Here is a 17,499-nt window from a genome sequence, read left to right as displayed (position 1 = left end):
CCTTCCTTTTTGCTTTTGCTACCAGATTATAACTTGAACAGTTTTCCTCTGCCCTGTGCTTATTTATGCTATGCTGCTTTGTCATTCACCTAAACCCAACAAGACCAACAAAGCATGGATGGCAATTGCCAGAACTGGGTTCTGAAACAATCCTTTTCTCTTTATAAATTCATTAACTCAGGTGTTTGTGTTAGTGACAGAGCAATGCTCATTTACACCAGAAGATCAGGTAAAAGCTTGTCAGGCCGTTTTTCTACAAGGTAGGGGATGAAGGCAGAGGCAATAGGCATTCCTGGCATTCTCTTGGATCTTCCATTGCTGAGGCACTCACTGGCAGCAGCACCCAGAGTGGAGCAGGAACGATGTCTACCAAAGCCAGAGTAGGGCCTGAGCAGAGCCAGAGCAGGCCCTGGGCAGGGCCTGAACAGGGTTGCCATGTTTTGGTGCTGCCCTTCCTATGCAGAGTACCACTTCATGCTGGCATCCTGCAGATGATGTCCTCTACCCTAGCTCAGGGAAGGATTCTCTAGCTGTGGCTCACATGAAAGGACTGGAAGACCTGATCACTTTCAAAGACAAGCAGCTCATGCATTTTCATCTCAGGCTCAGATGCAGATACAGGTCAAGGGGGATTTCAGTGAGCCTAGGAGGCGGTCTCCACACCTCCTCCTCCCAGAGGGGCAAAGTCGGAAAAGGGGGCACTTGTAAGGTTTACATTTTCAGTAAAGCTGTCAAAATGAATTAAGCGGACAGGGGTAGGGAAGCAGTGGTTTTGGAGTGGAAGCTTAAAAACAAACAACTGTCTGTAACATCAATACGATTTGCACAATTATGAATAATTTTAGAAAATAGTTGTGCACCTAGGGAAAGGGAAGGTGGTCACTGAAGACAATTTTTGCACAATTTTATTAGCTTTTGAATATCTTACAATTGAGAAGAAATGATTTTGAAGGGAAGGCTTCTCTGCTTACCAAATCTGGTAATAATTATCCAGTAGTTCAGAAAATGTCTTTGCATCAATGTGGATGGTGGAGTCCACAGTTTGAAACAATAACAAAAAAAGCAATTGATGACATTGTTCCAATGCTCACCATGCAGAGTGCTTAACTTCATAATATTTAACTACACAGTCATTTCTTATGGCTCAGAAACCAACAAAGCTTCTGTTGAGATCTCAGCTCTCATCTTAATCACTATGCTTCAGCTTTTTCCCATGTAAAATGTGAATAACAACTGTCAAAACTCATAGGGTAATTCTAAGAATTCAATGAATGTATATATTTATATTACACGTACATTTATACTATACATAGCAAGCACTGCATTAGGTATTGTACAAGCACTGTCAATAAATTTGTTAAACTTGATTGACATAAGATAAATAAATCAAATTAGGCATATAAAGCATTCAGTCATTTGGGTCCCTGTCAATTCTCTGCTTTGTGTTGCAGTATCATTTGGTAACCCAACCCTTGTAATGGGTCCCTAGCACATAGGATTCCTCACAAGAAAAGTAATAAAATAGTCCATTTAAGTAAAAAAGGGCAGTGACCAAAACAACTACCAGAGAAGCAAAATACTCACTGGTTTTAGTGAGGTGTAATTTTTCAAATCTCCAATGTCATGTCTACGTATTTCCATTCTGCATGTGGTACATGCATGTGATTTGAAAGCCACATTGCACATGAGCTGACGGTTACTGTGACATTCTTAGGGGACTGCTTCACACAAATTAGGTGAGAACTTATCTTCGTAAAAGAATGTCTGTCACTGACAATTATGGTGATGCTTAGCCAATGCCCACAGTATGAACACAGAACGTCAACACATATTTCTCAAGTTTTATGATTCAAGGAGGAAACATCAGGCTTGAATGAAGAAATAAATCCATTTTCCAACTGCTAAAATTGTGTCCCCATTAGAAATGGGGGGGGGGGTGGCCCTCTGGTCTCCATGAGTTAGTACAAGTCACTTGAATAACTAGGTGACCAGGCCCCAACCCATTGCCATAAAATGGCTCACTGCTTCAGTGAAAGAGGGCCTTGTTTTTAATTTATTTGGATCCCAAATCAAATTATGTAGTATTACAGACTTTTCTGAAGGCTGAGTAGCCTTTTTTCTTTTCCTTTTTCTTTAGCAAAGCTTGCTTTTGTGCTGAGCTGTTGAGTTGAACTGAATTTCTTTGTTGAGAAGGTGATCAGAACAGTTAGACACCCGATGCCAGCTTTCTGAAAACTTATCTATGGAATATTTTAACATTTATAAGCAACCTTGCCAAGTGTGCTCGGGGTTTTCAGTTGAAGATGAAAGCTACCACCTAAAGAGATTGTTTATTATTATTCACAGTGACAAGTTTTATGTGTTTTCTGAAAACTTGATATGAACTTTGGCCTTTAAAATTTAAGGTTAATGGGTTAATCACAGTCCTGCAAGCAAACATTTAAAATAAGACCATCAGCATCCCATTATATTTGTCATTTTCCATGTAACTTCTTATAAAAATTTTAAAGCTATATTGCAATGTATAGATCTCCATGTTTGCTTATTGTAGAATGAACCTGGTATACATAACATAGTTTGAAATTAGTAAAATATTAAATTTACCATTTAGATGTTAATTGATCCACGTGTAGGAAATTCCATCTAAATCAGTGGATTATAAAGGCATTCAGGGTGAAACCACACTTACTGACATTTAGATCTAGGATCAAATTTAAGTATTGTTCTGCTTCTGAGAATAGAATAAGCATGTGATACTAAGCACTAACCTCTCATACCTGTAATCCTAGCTACTCAAGAAGCTGAGATCTGAGGATTCTGGTTCAAAGCCAGCCTGGGCAGGAAAGTATGTGAGACTGTTATTTCTAATTAACCAGAAAAGTACTGGAAGTGGAGTTGTGGCTCAGTGGCAGAGCAATAGGCTTGAGTGAAAAAGACAATGCTGAGGCCCCTAATCAGAGACTCTCTCTGTCTCTGTCTCTCTCTGTCTCTGTCTCTGTCTCTGTCTCTCTGTCTCTCTCTCTCTCACACACACACAGTCATCTGGTGAGCTAATAGATCATCCATTTTTCTTTTTTGAACTTTTCTTAGTTCTTTAATAGTATAAAGAACATATATGTTCATAGAATGTGTAAGATAAAACCATTTTGTTGTCTATCATCGAAAGTATTCTTCTGTGTGACGATTGGCAGCAGAAGACTCAGCCTTCAAAGACTGTACCAATCCCTCCCATGCAGTAAAACCCCAGCCAGTGTCAGCTAATATCATCTAATCATTACTGAGCACTTACTATATGCTAAGTGCTTTGCTTATATTATTTCATCCAATTCTTGTGCAATTATCCATCCACTTTACTTCAATTCTAAAATTAGTCTATATCACAGTTGCCAGTAGCTGATACTTATTAGGCACTTATTATGCAACAAATGCTTTACTTGCAACATCTCCATTTAATCTTCACACCAATCTTCTGGTCTTATAATCACAGATGATTTTGGTTTATCTTGACTTACTGGAGAATACAGTGGTGACACATGTATTACTTTGTCCCCTATATGTAGTACTCTGCCTTCCTGGGATGTAACTTGAAAATGAAATGGCTAAAGAAGATGAAGAAGAAAGAAAAGAACCAAGGAAAGAAAGAAGAAGGAAGAACAGTTGATTTGGTTACTGCCTACTCAGTGAGAAGACTCCAGCTTCATGTTTTCTTCATTCTTTCTGCATACTTTAAGGTGAGCATAGTTAATTTTTCATTATAACAGTCAGTCAGGTGCTGTGGCTCATGAGTGTAACCCTATGGGAAGCAGAGATCAGAAGGAATGGAGTTTGAATCTATCCTGTGGAAAAAAATGGCATCCTAAGTAATAAAGATTAAGCATAATAGTCCATATCTGTCATCTCGGCCGGGTAGAGAGACTCACTAAGATTACAGTTTTCTCCAGCTCAGGAGATGTTCTAGAAGAACATATTCTAGAAGAATAAAAAGGACTAGAAGTATCAATTGTTCTAATGTCTGCCTAGCAAATATAAGGCACTGGGTTTAAGCTTCTGTACTGCTAAAGTTAGAAGAAAGAGAGAGGATGGAACAGAAGGTGAGGAGAGAAAAGGAAAAAGAAGAGAGAAGAGAAAAGAAAGACAAAGAGAAAGAGAGAAAGAAACAAATGAGGGAGGGAAGCAGGGAGAGAGGAAATGAGGGAGGGAGAGAGGGAGGGAGGGAAGGAGGAAGGAAGGAATGATGGAAAGAAAGAAGAGAGACACTTGTTAGGGTTAAATAATTCCATAAAATCCACTTGCACCACAATTGAAGTTGTCAAATATTGAACTCTTGTATTTAATTCCCTCAGGCAAGCCAGGTGCTGGTGGCTTACTCCTGTAATCCTAGCAACTCAAGAGGCTGAGATCGGAGGATGGTGGTTTGAGATCAGCCCAGACAGGAAATGGTGTGAGAAAATTAACTCCAATAAACTACTAAAAAAAAAACCAACAACAAAAAACCCTGAAGTGGTACTGTGGTTCAAGTGCTAGAGGGCTTGTCTTGAGCACAGAGAGGCTCAGAGACAGAGCCCAAGCCCTGAGTTCAAGCCCAGGACTAGCACATACATACATACATACATACATACATACATACATACATACATACATACATACATACATACATGCATGCATAAATACATCCCTGAGTCCCCAGGCCTGACCAACACAAAAAGCCACAGCCCAATACATGAAGCAACAGGCTGAGCCTTGGATCTTCCTTTGAGAACAGCAAAGCTGTTTTCACAAGACTGTGTTGGGAAAGGAACATCAAGAGGAGAGAGAACTGGCCTTCAATATACATGCCAGTTCAGCCTGATGGTTAACACATTCTCAGGAAAGGACAGACACACATTGTACGTCAAACCAATGCAGGAGACCCAGCCCATTGGCTCTGTCCATCAAGTGGACTGTCTGGACCTAGGAAAGGGTAATGACTGTATTGCCTCTTACGCTTTACATAATGGCCACTTTCCTTTTCTTTGCTGTTTATTGTGCTTCATTTAATATTGCTACTGTAGCATCTATCTTAATATTAAAGAAAAAAATCTCTATTTTTCCTCATAAAATATGATCTGTTCAGAAGAACCTCAAGAAGGAAATGGCATATAACTAATACCACACCATTGTAACTGTTTGATCTAATTACTGTCCTTTGGAAACTGAGAGGACTAAGAGCATAGATTTATTTTATTTATTAAGGAAGGTCTAAGACTATTCATAGGACTTAGTTGACACAATATGTGTGTGTATGTGTGTCTGCATATATATATATATATATTTACTGTTCAGGTCTAACACAGATACATGATAAGACAAAGAATGGCAATTAGACTATATGATTAGGGCTGGAATATGGCCTAGTGGCAAGAGTGCTTGCCTCATATACATGAAGCCCTGGGTTCGATTCCCCAGCACCACGTACCTCAGGGGGGGAAAGGAAAAGGGGGAGGAGGGTGGGGGGTATGAGGGACAAGGTAATAAACAGTACAAGAAATGTATCCAATGCCTAACGTATAAAACTGTAACCTCTCTGTACATCAGTTTGATAATAAAAATTTGAAAAAAAATTAAAAAAAGAAAATAGCCACAAGTGGCACTGTGGCTCAAGTGGCAGAATGTTAGCCTTGAGCAAAAAGGAGCCAGGGACAGTGCTCAAGCCCTGAGTTCAAGCCCAGTACTGGCAAAAAAAAAAAATGAAAAAAAGATGCTGGTAGACTATATGAGTAGATATTCTAGAATAAAATACTACTTTTCCATTCATTTCATTCTAATCCTTGCAGTCAACTTCCAACCTCCATTTCTTCCCACTCCCTTAATGCCATGTCCTCTTTTTCACACTTTTTCTGTAAGAAGGTAACTTGGCTACATGTGTCCTTTAGGATAATCTATCAGTAACTTGGTTCAATCACTCTAGCCTTTACCCATGATTTTCAAGGTCAGATCCTCAGTTGTTTAAGTGAAATCATTTCTCTCTCTCTCTCTCTAATATTTGCTTCCAAATTTTAAAAGATTGCTTAACTTTAAGTGGGCTTAGAGTGTGGTTCATGTTATCATCTCAGAAGAGTTCAAGTAGTAGAAGGAGTTGATAAATTATTTGAAGAGTCAAGTCTTGGCATGCTCTCATGTAAATTGAATTGATTAGGATAAAATATCCACCATGAAACATTGGAAAGAAAAACAAGATTTTGTTTTACTTCTTAGCCCTAAGATGCTTTCTTTAGTGGAAAGTAAAATTGGAAACTTGTTAAAAGTAGGCAGGATGTTTATGAAGGCTAAGGAATATTTAAAAGCAATATTTAAATATTTTTAAAACATGTCTGATGCAGAAGAAAAGATTTAGCTTTCCTTTGGAGTTACTGAGGCGCAAGATAAGGCTAGGCAAGTTCACCCGGCCATGTATATTTTACAGCAAACATGTCATTTTAGACATCTTTCAAAATGTATCTGGAATATGGAAAGCAATCCTACTGAGCTCTTGTTTGGCATAGCTCATTGACATATTTATGTTGTAAAATGAACCAGATCAGGGCAACTATGAGTGTGAGGGTTTTATTCTGTATGAATGAATGGAGTCTGGAAATTTTCAATAAATACAAAAATAAAACGGTATGTATAGGGCCTTTCTACAAATACTTTGGTTTTAAAATTAAAAACAAGAGGAAAAGAAGGAACCATCTGGAGGATATTTTGCTGTACCACATTGAAAGGGATTGGATTGCAATAAATGGCCAATGTGTTGGAATGCAAGGTTACTGGTACATATTCCAAAGGCTGGTTTCTAAGCAGAGGGAGTTTTCTCTCGTTTTATATGCTATCAAATTTTAGAAAGTCAACAACTAGTCAGAACCTGGACCACAAGGGTCTCTCCTAAAATACTGGCAAGAAACATAATTCTCTATTCTTAGAAACAACTATAAAGGTCAAATAATATACATTTCACATACATGAGAGAACTGGAATAAAGCACAAAAGTTGTTTATTTAGTGATAGCATAACAATTATTGTTCAGCTAGAAACTCTTGTCTTGGAAATTAAACATAATTTGAATTTGGTTTCCCATGCATTATATTCATATTCTCTACACTCTGAGAAGTGAAAATATTACTTGCAATGAGACTTTTGGAAAATTGTACCTGAATTAAAAGTATTCCATACTTTCTACTTGGGATGGGGTATAGAAGCTTACCAAAAGTAGCAAAAGCATTTTTGTTTAAAATTGGAATCTCCAAGGAATAGATTTTTTAACAATAGTACATTTCTTAGCCAAGATATAAATTTAATAATATAGAGGACAAAAGGAAGGCAGAATATTGAAGTCTTAAGTTGAGAACTCTCAGAAGATTGTGTGGTAAAACAAAGATAGAAGTCGGGATTAGTCTCCCAATGGTAAAACGTCCTATCAAACTATACCTAGAGAAAGTTTTCCAAAGTTCTCTTTCTTTACATTCTTAAACATCTTCTAGTATATCAGTTCCAGCAATATTTTGGCAGCTTAAAATTACACCATTCTGACCTTGACATTAGTATTCAGCTGCTCTGATGATAGAATGACAGCTCCTCTATCCTAGTGGGTGAGCTTGCGAGCTTTTACTTTCATGACTATGGAGTTTCTGTCAAATGTGCTTCCAGCTGAATGATCACATTCCTTTGAATTATGAAGTGGCTGCACACTGTGCTAATTGGGTCTGTGCTGATGTCACTAATAAGGATTAAACAGCCGTGATTGTCTAAGTCACAAATAGATGTAATGCTGTCACATACCTATATTCCTCTTGCTGTAATCCGGAACTAGGGCCTTGCAGAGCTGTTTGGCTTAATTAAAATGGTCATTCAAGACATTAAGATGAATTAAGAGGCAAACCATACGGAGAGGAAAGTTCTTGCTAAGTGGTACTATAATAAAATATTAGATATTGTGACTACTTTAAAAGTTATTTATGAAATATGACTGGGAGTACTGAAAATGTTGAACAATTTCAATATTTGTGATCTGTTGATCAAACCACAGAAACGATAAGAAATAGTGCTGTGAAATAACATAGCTGTTTGTGTATTATGAAGCCTTTCCTACATTCAAATACTTTTTAAGCAGGAGTTTTCTGAAAGTCAGAGACAAAATGAGAAGATTTTTGTATTCCAACCAGTACAGGGTGATTTTTTAATGTTTGTTAATGAATTACTGTCTGATATAAATATAACACTCAGATAAGATTCTAGAATCAGAAAGAAACTTCTACAGCATAGTTAATAATTCTCTGATGACAACATTGTACTGATAGTTTAAATTGGTGAAACTGATTCAAATAGTTAAAAATATGATCATTGTTAAATTACATAATTACTAATCAAAGAAATGTGATTACTACATTTTATTAGGAGACAAATCATTTGATTGAATAGCTGCATGGTTTTAGTATGGCAATGTTGATCATTCATGTTAAATGATTGTATCATGAAATATCTGATATAAAATGAAAGGATAGGAAAAGTGTTTAAAAATTCAATATATAGTACAAGTGTTTTTCAAATAACTATCATGTTGCATTATTAGCTTACAGTAATAATACAAAATCTTGTTTATATATTGGGATCAGGTCTGGATTGGCCTCCCAATGACATCTTCCTTATTTCTGTCTTTTAAGTAACTTGAAATACAGGCATGAGACATTGCACCTGGCCAACAATCTTTTATTTCAAATGAAATACTGATGTTAAGATTGTATTAATAAGTATCTACACAGATGTCTACTTATATCTATTTCATGTTTTTATAATGCATGTATATATATATATATGCACATACATATTTATCCATCTATTTATCTCTTTGGTTCATTTACATTTACATTCTTTACAGTATGCCAGCTAGCTATTACTTATTTATTCAGCTAGTTATTTATTGTGTATATATTAAGTCCTAGTCAATGTTCTCATAGTGAACTAGACAGGATAACTGTCACTGTGAAGCTAACTTAAAAGGGAACAAATTCTTATTGTTTCCATAACTCTTCTGTGAATACCTCAAAGATGTTGATACATTGCTACAATAAGCACCTTTAATCTAATTGCCCAGATATTTAACAGGAAAAATAAAAGGAGCGAGATACTAAATTTGTATCTTTCTTCAAGTTTGCTGCATAAATACAAATTGTTAAGAAAACAGACTAAGCTAAACTTATACACCTCCATAGGCTATTTCCATCCTTACTATACTGGCCTGATATATATATTCAATTTGCCTCCAATGGGCATGGCATGGACTAGTATTCCCTTGGATGTGGAAGGGCCATTAGCGATTTTTTTGTTGTTGTTGTGTGTAGTCATGACTTCTGCTCTATTCTATTTCATGGATTATCTGCTAATATTTATTTTTTTGCTTTTTTCTGGAATAGTTATTTTCTTAGTCTACCAATAGAAAGGTTTGTTAGTTCTGGAAATCGGTTTATTCTTAGCTGTGGAGATTGTTTTTCTTTTAGGGTGTGGCTTATGTTTTTCTTTCTTCCTTAACCATACCTTTGCCTGGAGAAAAGTGTTTTATTTGAACATAGCTGTACTTCCTTATGCTGTCTTTTAGATGGTTCTGTGATACTCTTTTCACTTCAAATAACTAATCATTTACATAGCATCATAAAGATATTTTGCACTACTGTATATTGATTTTTCCTGTATATGTCTTCAATTCTTCTAGGATATTTTGCCTTTGAAGAAAGGGGTATTCTATTTCTTTGTCATTCTTTTCAATAAGGGTAATTAATATAGATCTTCACCAATCCTTTTTTTAAATTTTAGTTTCACTCGGAGCTCAAGAGAATAGTTCTTTCTCTTTACCATTTGGAGCTAGGTGTGCCCAAGTGACTTGCTTTGGCCAGTGAATTATGAGAAGAATAAATACACATTTAATATAATGACACTGGTTCTAGGAAACACCTTGAGACCTTCAGCCATGGCTTTCACTAAGCTATCTATAAGGAAGAGAGATGTTTCTATCTAGCTCTGTATTGATAGCCTACCTGTTTTCAGGCCCTCAATTCTTATGGAGCTGCCTGCAACAGCATCACTCTATTTTCTCTTCACTGACTTCCCTATGGCAAAGTTTAACAAAACAAATCTATTCTAAGATCTTTTCTCCACACAACCCTACAGTTTCCTAGTTGTAGCCACTATTGTTAATAGATATACTTTCTTTATTTTTTGCTTATTTTCATCAGTGACATCATGCTGATATTTATATTATAATAGTGAGTAACATAACAAAGAAGTCTCCCAAATCTAAGAACACACATTTCCAGAGATTAGTATTTAAGTAGCTCTGCTGGTTATAAGTTAGAAACCAGGTTACATAGGCTATAGCATTGCCAAATCTCTGCACTATCATGTGTGCAATGAAGATAAGAGTATATTTGCCTAATATTGTCTTGTTCTCCCTAAAATCATAGAGGCTGGTCATTTGCTTCATCTGTTGTAAGAAATAGTTCATTGGAAACTTGCTTCTCTTTCTGAATTTATTTTTCCTTTAACTTCCAAGTACTTGAACTTTGTACACCATACCTCCAACCCTGAAACTTGTCTCTTTAGAAACACAATATAAGAGGCATTCATGAACTTGTTATATATTAAAAGTATTAAAGTAACCCTAGAAAAATATTTTATTAAAGAAAGTACACATTTGCAAAGAAACACTATTATTTTCATCACTTCATGATTCATCTTTATGAAAATTAATCTGGATAGCTTTGTGCAACCATAACAAACACCTCTTTTTTTCCAATTCAACTTTAGAGGAACAAAAAAGTTTTCAATTATAAATCTATTTTCATTTCTTTCCAAAGAGAAGGTAGAAGGCAGAATCTAATTAGCGATCCATGTTATAAAATATTTTGGGCTATTTTGTTATGGGTTTTTCTCATCTATTGAAGATAATCTTATGTATTTGCACAAAGGTGTTGCCACTTCACAAAACAGTTTATGAATACAATTAATCCTGACCAATATCATCCATTTCAATACTCTCATGCATCCATCCCAACATAGCCCATCTCTTTCTTTTATTAATTTTGTAGGACATACATTGAATTCTGACTACATTCATTCCCCTTCTATTCATTAATCTACCCCTCTCCTTTTAACCAGGCCTTATCCCTTTCATATACCTATTTCCTGGTTTTTATTTTGTTGTACTTTCACTTTGCCTTCCTAAGAGATTACATTATTTGAGTTCTCCCTTGAATTTACCATAGTTCAACTAATACATTTGTGTGCACTTGCATATCATCCAACATATATATGTTTATAAACATGTTCTAGGTTCCACATAAGCAAGTACATGCAGATTTTGTCTCTCTGGGTTTGATTTAGTTCACTTAACATATTTTTTCCCAGGGCTTTCCATTTGTTTAGAAGTAATACAATACCATTTTCTAATGTGTGAGTAAAATTAAGTTATTTGTATGTGTTTATATATGTATATAAACATATATGTATCACATTTTCTTTGAAAGGAAGTTTGAAAATCTTTTCCACATATTATTAGAAGTAATTCTGCACTTTTTACAAAAACATTTGCATTTTTCTTACTAAATGAAAGGCATTCTCTGTACAATTTGTTTAATTTTGTACAACCACAAATATCAGATTATTTTTAAACTTTATATATAAGTTGGCAAATAAGGAGAAAATGTATTTATTAAAAATTAAAACAAGGATAGTAGAAATTCAAGTCAATAAAACATGAAAGAATTTTTTAGTGATTAAGTTAGAAGGCTGGGGGATTAAATTCATCCTAAGTACAAGTTAATGGTGTTGATTATACAGGTCTCATTATACTATCAATTATTAATCCATCTTCAAATAAGGAAACTGTAAGTCTTAATTGGTCTTTTTTACAAAATGTGTGAAGACTTTATTATTAGAGAAAGTGCAGATCAATATTTTCTTTATCCAATGTGATCATAATTATCTTTTAACTTATTTTTTCAAGAAACAATTTTTAAATAACTTTTATGGTAAGTTTTTATTTTGATCTCTGTTAATAGGAAATAAATAGGAATCCAGAATAGTGTCAATATCTCCTTAGAAATACTGAGCAAAATTAATCTCATGACCAAATGTATCATACTTCATTTGATTTATATTTATTTTTGTGATAATTCTGTACTTATTCAAGTTTCTTATTCCTTTTGTACAAAAATGTATGTTTTGAAAGCCATCTTCAGGAATTACTATATTTAAACTTGGTAAGACTTTTAAAGTAGGAGTGATGATAATGTATCTCATTTTGTGAATGAGACTACTGAGATTTGTTGAACTGTCCTAAGACTCAGGAATGGCATACAATGTCACAATGATAAGCCATTTTTCTTAGTCCTTGCTCAATTTCTGTGTCCCTGCATTTGTCTTGGGCTTCTTTATCAGTTTGCAATGGAGGTCAAATCACTTTGCGTATTGCAAGGAGAATTTCAATTTAAAGACATGAGTATTAGAATGTTTGTATGATGCTGGGTACCAGTTGCTCACACTTGTAGCACTAGCTACTTAGGAGGCTGATATTTGAGGATCACAGTTTGAAGACAAAACATCCTGGAAGCTCATGATACTCTTGTCTCCAATTAATCATCAAAAAGAGAGAAGTAGAGCTGTGGCTCAAATGGCAGAGTGCTGCTGGCCTTCGGCAAAAGTGTTCAGGGGCAGCACCCAGTCCCTGAATTTATGCTGCATAATTGGCACATAAAAAGCAAAAAAAAAATGTGTGAGAGTATGTGTGTATGCCAATATGTGTGCATGTGTGTATTCCTGTATTTCCTTCACTTTTACATACATTCCAAACCCGAAGCACACTTTTTCATGTTGAAAAGTATTAACTCATTAAGACCTTAATTTGTGAGTCAGTGGAACAAAACAAGAAAATTAAGATGAATCATTAAACTACAAGGAAATTGATGTTAAATTTCACTTCTGATTCTTACTTGAACATGCTCTTATTGCAGAAACTAACCTTAATTGTTCAGCAAAGGCAAAATGAATCTCAGTATCTTTCAGTTGAACCAGTCATTTTGAGTTAGTCATTATTATTTGTATTATACCAGAATAAGATAAAACCAAAAGCATTCTAACTCTGAAAGATCAGAGCAATATAGCAACAAGTTTTCCTTGGCTATGATTACAGATGGTAGGGGTAAAGGGCTGTGGAGGAGGCTGGGTAAAGTGGCTTACACTGAGAGTTACCACAGTTATTATTAACAGCAGAATACTTACTCTGAAAGTGCTAATAATATGACGGCTTATATCACTGTCTAATGGCTACCATCTTAAGCACCAACTGTATTGGTGTTGGATTTATTTTGATCATGATAACCAATAATTCCATAGCTTCTCATTTTCATTCAGGTTGAATGTTCAGAAATAGAAATCATAGTCACTAACTAAAAGACTAGAGTTGTAAAATGTTATGTTTATAAGATTCACTGAAAATAAATTATACTTCACTTAATACTAGTTTCTCTAAAAATAATCAGCATCAAGTTGTCCTTATTAGTTCAATGTGGCACATTAGTAAGTGGATAATAAGTTAATGATATAATTGTACCTTTAAAAACTTTTATCATAATGCAGTTGATGATTGTACTGATACACACGTTTGAAAATTGTCCCCTGAAGACAATATACTGATATGAGAAGTGAGCCAAATCACTTTAGATGCTTATCATGGAAGTGATACAAAAAACATCTATTATCAATGCAGTAGTGCTCATCAAATAACCCAAGAATTATGCTAGGGATTTCCAACTGGCATTTTACAGTTTATTAGTATTAATTGTACAATTCTATTTTGACATGTCCATATGTTCCTCCCGTGTATCTTAGTGAGACATGTGTCCTCCATCACCCTCTTTCCTTTCCTTCACCCTTCCCAAATGATATTTTTATCATATTTACCTTCCTTCATCCTCTTCATACTTGCTCCCCACTCCACGAGAAACTACAACCTGGAGAGGATTTGTTTTAAGTCCTATACTTAATAATTTTCTTTTTTGTGCATATGCTAAACGTTTAAAGTATTTTCATGGTGGAATTTTACACACATGTATAATACTTTAATCAGACTAACCTTTCAAGCTCACTTGACTCTATTCCATAACCTCAATCATTCAACAGCTTTTAGTAAGTATTATTTTGCCTAACTTCATTCACAATTACACTGCATTTCTTGGGATTTACTTTAGATGGCATTTTGTATCTTTTTTCTTTTATGTTTGCCATCAAATAGCATTAACCTCACAGAACTCAAACAAGCCAGGAACTTTAAAGTAAAAGAAAAAAGGCAATTGTGATGAGTGTAAGTAATGAGCTTTCAGAATCTTACCCCGTGAAAACGTAATGATTGCATGTTTTCTGCGCTTTGTGTTTTGTTTTTGTAGTTAGTTCTTTTTTTCCTTGCTGGTAGTGTGATATTTTTCTTTTGGCCAGTCCTGGGGCTTGAACTCAGGGCCCCGGCACTGTACCTGGGCTCCTTTCGCTCAAGGCAAGCATTCTATCCACTTAAGCCATACCTTGACTTCCAGCTTTTTCTGTGATTAATATAAAAGTCTCAAGGACTTTCCTGCCCGGGCTAACTTTGATTCACAATCCATAAATCTGAGCCTTCTTAGTAGCTGGATTACATGCAGGAGCCACTGACACCTGGCCTGGTACTGTGATTTGAACTCAGTGTCTACCATTTGCTTGGCTTGACTGGCTGGTTCTCTTTCTCTCAAGTCATGCCCTCAACCACATTTTTTTTCTGGTCAATTGGAGACAGTCTAACAAACATTTTAGTCAAGGCTGATTTTAAACCACGATCTTCAAATTTCAGCCTCATGAGCAATTAGGACTAGAGATGGAAGCCAACAGTGCCATGTGGTATTTGAAATTTTAGCATGTTATAACATGAACGCTTTTGCAAATCATGTTTATTCATGAATTTGGTAAGCCTATGGGTGTGGTTCAAAAGCAACCCTGAAAGTGAGGACCCACATCCACAACACAGAATATGTACATGTGTAGGTTTCTTGTTGAAGATACCTACTCTGGCCTTTCAGAGATAAGCACGGCTCTCCAGAGGTGACTCTTTCCGAGCTTACTCCCTCCTGTGGCACCAAAGCTTTAAATCTTATTACCATTGCCATTTGCTCTTTAGGAAATAATAATTACAACATCAGTAAAATGCTTACTTAAAAACATTTTTGTTCTGTGAAGTTTTTCCAAGGTCAAGTTGTTGTTATAACTGGGATAAAATATGTTGGATCAATGTGAATACACCATCAAGAGGGCTGCTGTATTTAGAGCTAAAATTAATGATGATTCTGTTCATGCTACTTCATTACAATGGCATGAAGAACACTCCTTAGAAACATAGCTTTTGTTTGAATAAAATTAAGAATTTCATGTTTGCCAAGAGGTATGCTGTTTGAACAGTAGGCCACTGAGGTAGAAGGCCTACTAATGAAGAAAAGGAAAGTGTAAGTGAGAAGCCAGCTAGCCATTTGGGTAGAGCAGGAAGCAAAATAATTAGTGGAGGTTTTCAAACCAGCGGAAATGGTACAAGATAGGAGAAGATTCTATCAGAAAGGAGAAGCAATGAAAAGATTCAAGGAGGCAGAAAGGCAGCTTCAGGGAGTTGAGAAATGAGGATAATCTCAATAGCCTGATCCTGGGAAGTGATGGTGGGATGGAAATCTATGGAGCAGACACAATCACTGTCCAGCTTCCACTAAATAATTTCTACCTCGAGGACTTCACTGAAAGGAAGACACCCAGCTTACAGAAGCAAAACCTGGAAATGTAGTTTATTCATGTTTATTTCATTTAATGAGTATCTTCAAATTTCTTCTGGATAAACAATGTTTTCCTGAGACAGGAAGTTGAAACCACAGATGAATATATTGTGAATCCATTAGCAGAATATTTCAAAGGAATATCTCTAGTAAGCCACACGATTCAGTATCCATTCTGCTTCTTAGCAAAAAAAAATTAGTACATGCCTGTATGTATGTGTATGAGTATGTGTGTGGATTCATGTATAGGATTGTGATACACTGTAAAATGATTACTTATCAAACACTTACTATACCAGTTATAAAAATGCAATTGCTTTGAGAAAGGCTTATATGTGTATTTTCATGTTGTGATTGAATGTATTACCTTTTCTTTTGATGGCCACAAAAACTAAAATCCCTTGCTCAAGTCATTCATTATCAGCTTTCAGAGGAACATTAAGGGCACAGTCCCGTTGCTAAGCAAGTTCTTCATATGAGAATAGTAAATTTAAATAGCACAATATGGATTGGACAGATAAAAAGGAGAACATTGCTGCAGGCCATCTTAATTCACTTCTTTTTGCTTTGAATTAAATCCTTGAGTCAGAAACTAGAAGATAGAATGGATGGAAAATTCTGAGTTACAATGTCAAGTAGTTAAAAGGCCCACATACAGATTTCCTGCTTGAAACTCTAGAAATCTTTTTGGATGTTACACAATACTGGTGACTAGAATTCTGATTTCTGTGACTCCTTTCATTGATTCCTTGCTTGACAGGATCTGGGGATTTCTGTTCCATACTACCTGTTAAGTTTGAACATAACTATTTTTCAAAATCTATTCATTTAAATTAGCATGGGCACAGTCTCTTAGTAATATCTGCTACTGATGTTGAACATATTGTAGGCGTATAATGCTTATTACTAGAATATCCAGATAAATAGTGACTTTAGGGTTGTGTTTCTTAGCTTTTTCACTTAAGGGTGGTGCTCTACTACTACTCAGCTCCTTGCCCAGCTTTTTCTTTTCTTTCTTTTTTCTTTCTTTTGGTGGTGGTTAATTGGAGAGAAGAGACTCATAGATTTTCCTGACAATTCTGGCTTTGAACTGTGATCCACAGGCAAGCACCATCAGCACCCAGATAATATTTAATTTCTTAATGGCCACTGTCATAAGTACATAAAACATGACACAATGTGATGAGAAAACTAGGTGTGTTTCAAACTATCTTCTGTGTATTGAGAGTAGAAGGAAAGCATCTTGATTAGCTATAAAAGAGTTCAAGGAGACTGCAGAAAAGAAAACAAAGCCTTGAAATAAGATAGTGAACTCACAGAAATAAAATACCGTAAGGTGGATGAGAATAACAGAGAACAAAATGACAATTAGGTACAATAATGTTTTCCACTAAAAACATGTTAACAAAGGACTATCCCTACTTTTTCAAGACATGAGGGATATAGAGGTAGGTCCATGATGAGTATGTTTCAAAATTAAGAACATATGAGTAAAAGTAAGATTGCTCTATTATTGTAGAGGTTGGTAAAATTAACCGAGCAACTGAAAGGTTTCCCTTATAGCCATACTCTCCTCTCTGCTCCTCTTTTTTTTTGGCGGGGGGGGGGGGGCAGTCCTTGGCCTTGGACTCAGGGCCTGAGCACTGTCCCTGGCTTC

This window comes from Perognathus longimembris, chromosome 21, assembly GCF_023159225.1.
Source record: "Perognathus longimembris pacificus isolate PPM17 chromosome 21, ASM2315922v1, whole genome shotgun sequence".
Classification (NCBI taxonomy): Eukaryota; Metazoa; Chordata; class Mammalia; order Rodentia; family Heteromyidae; genus Perognathus; species Perognathus longimembris.
Note: the sequence above shows the minus strand (reverse complement) of the source record.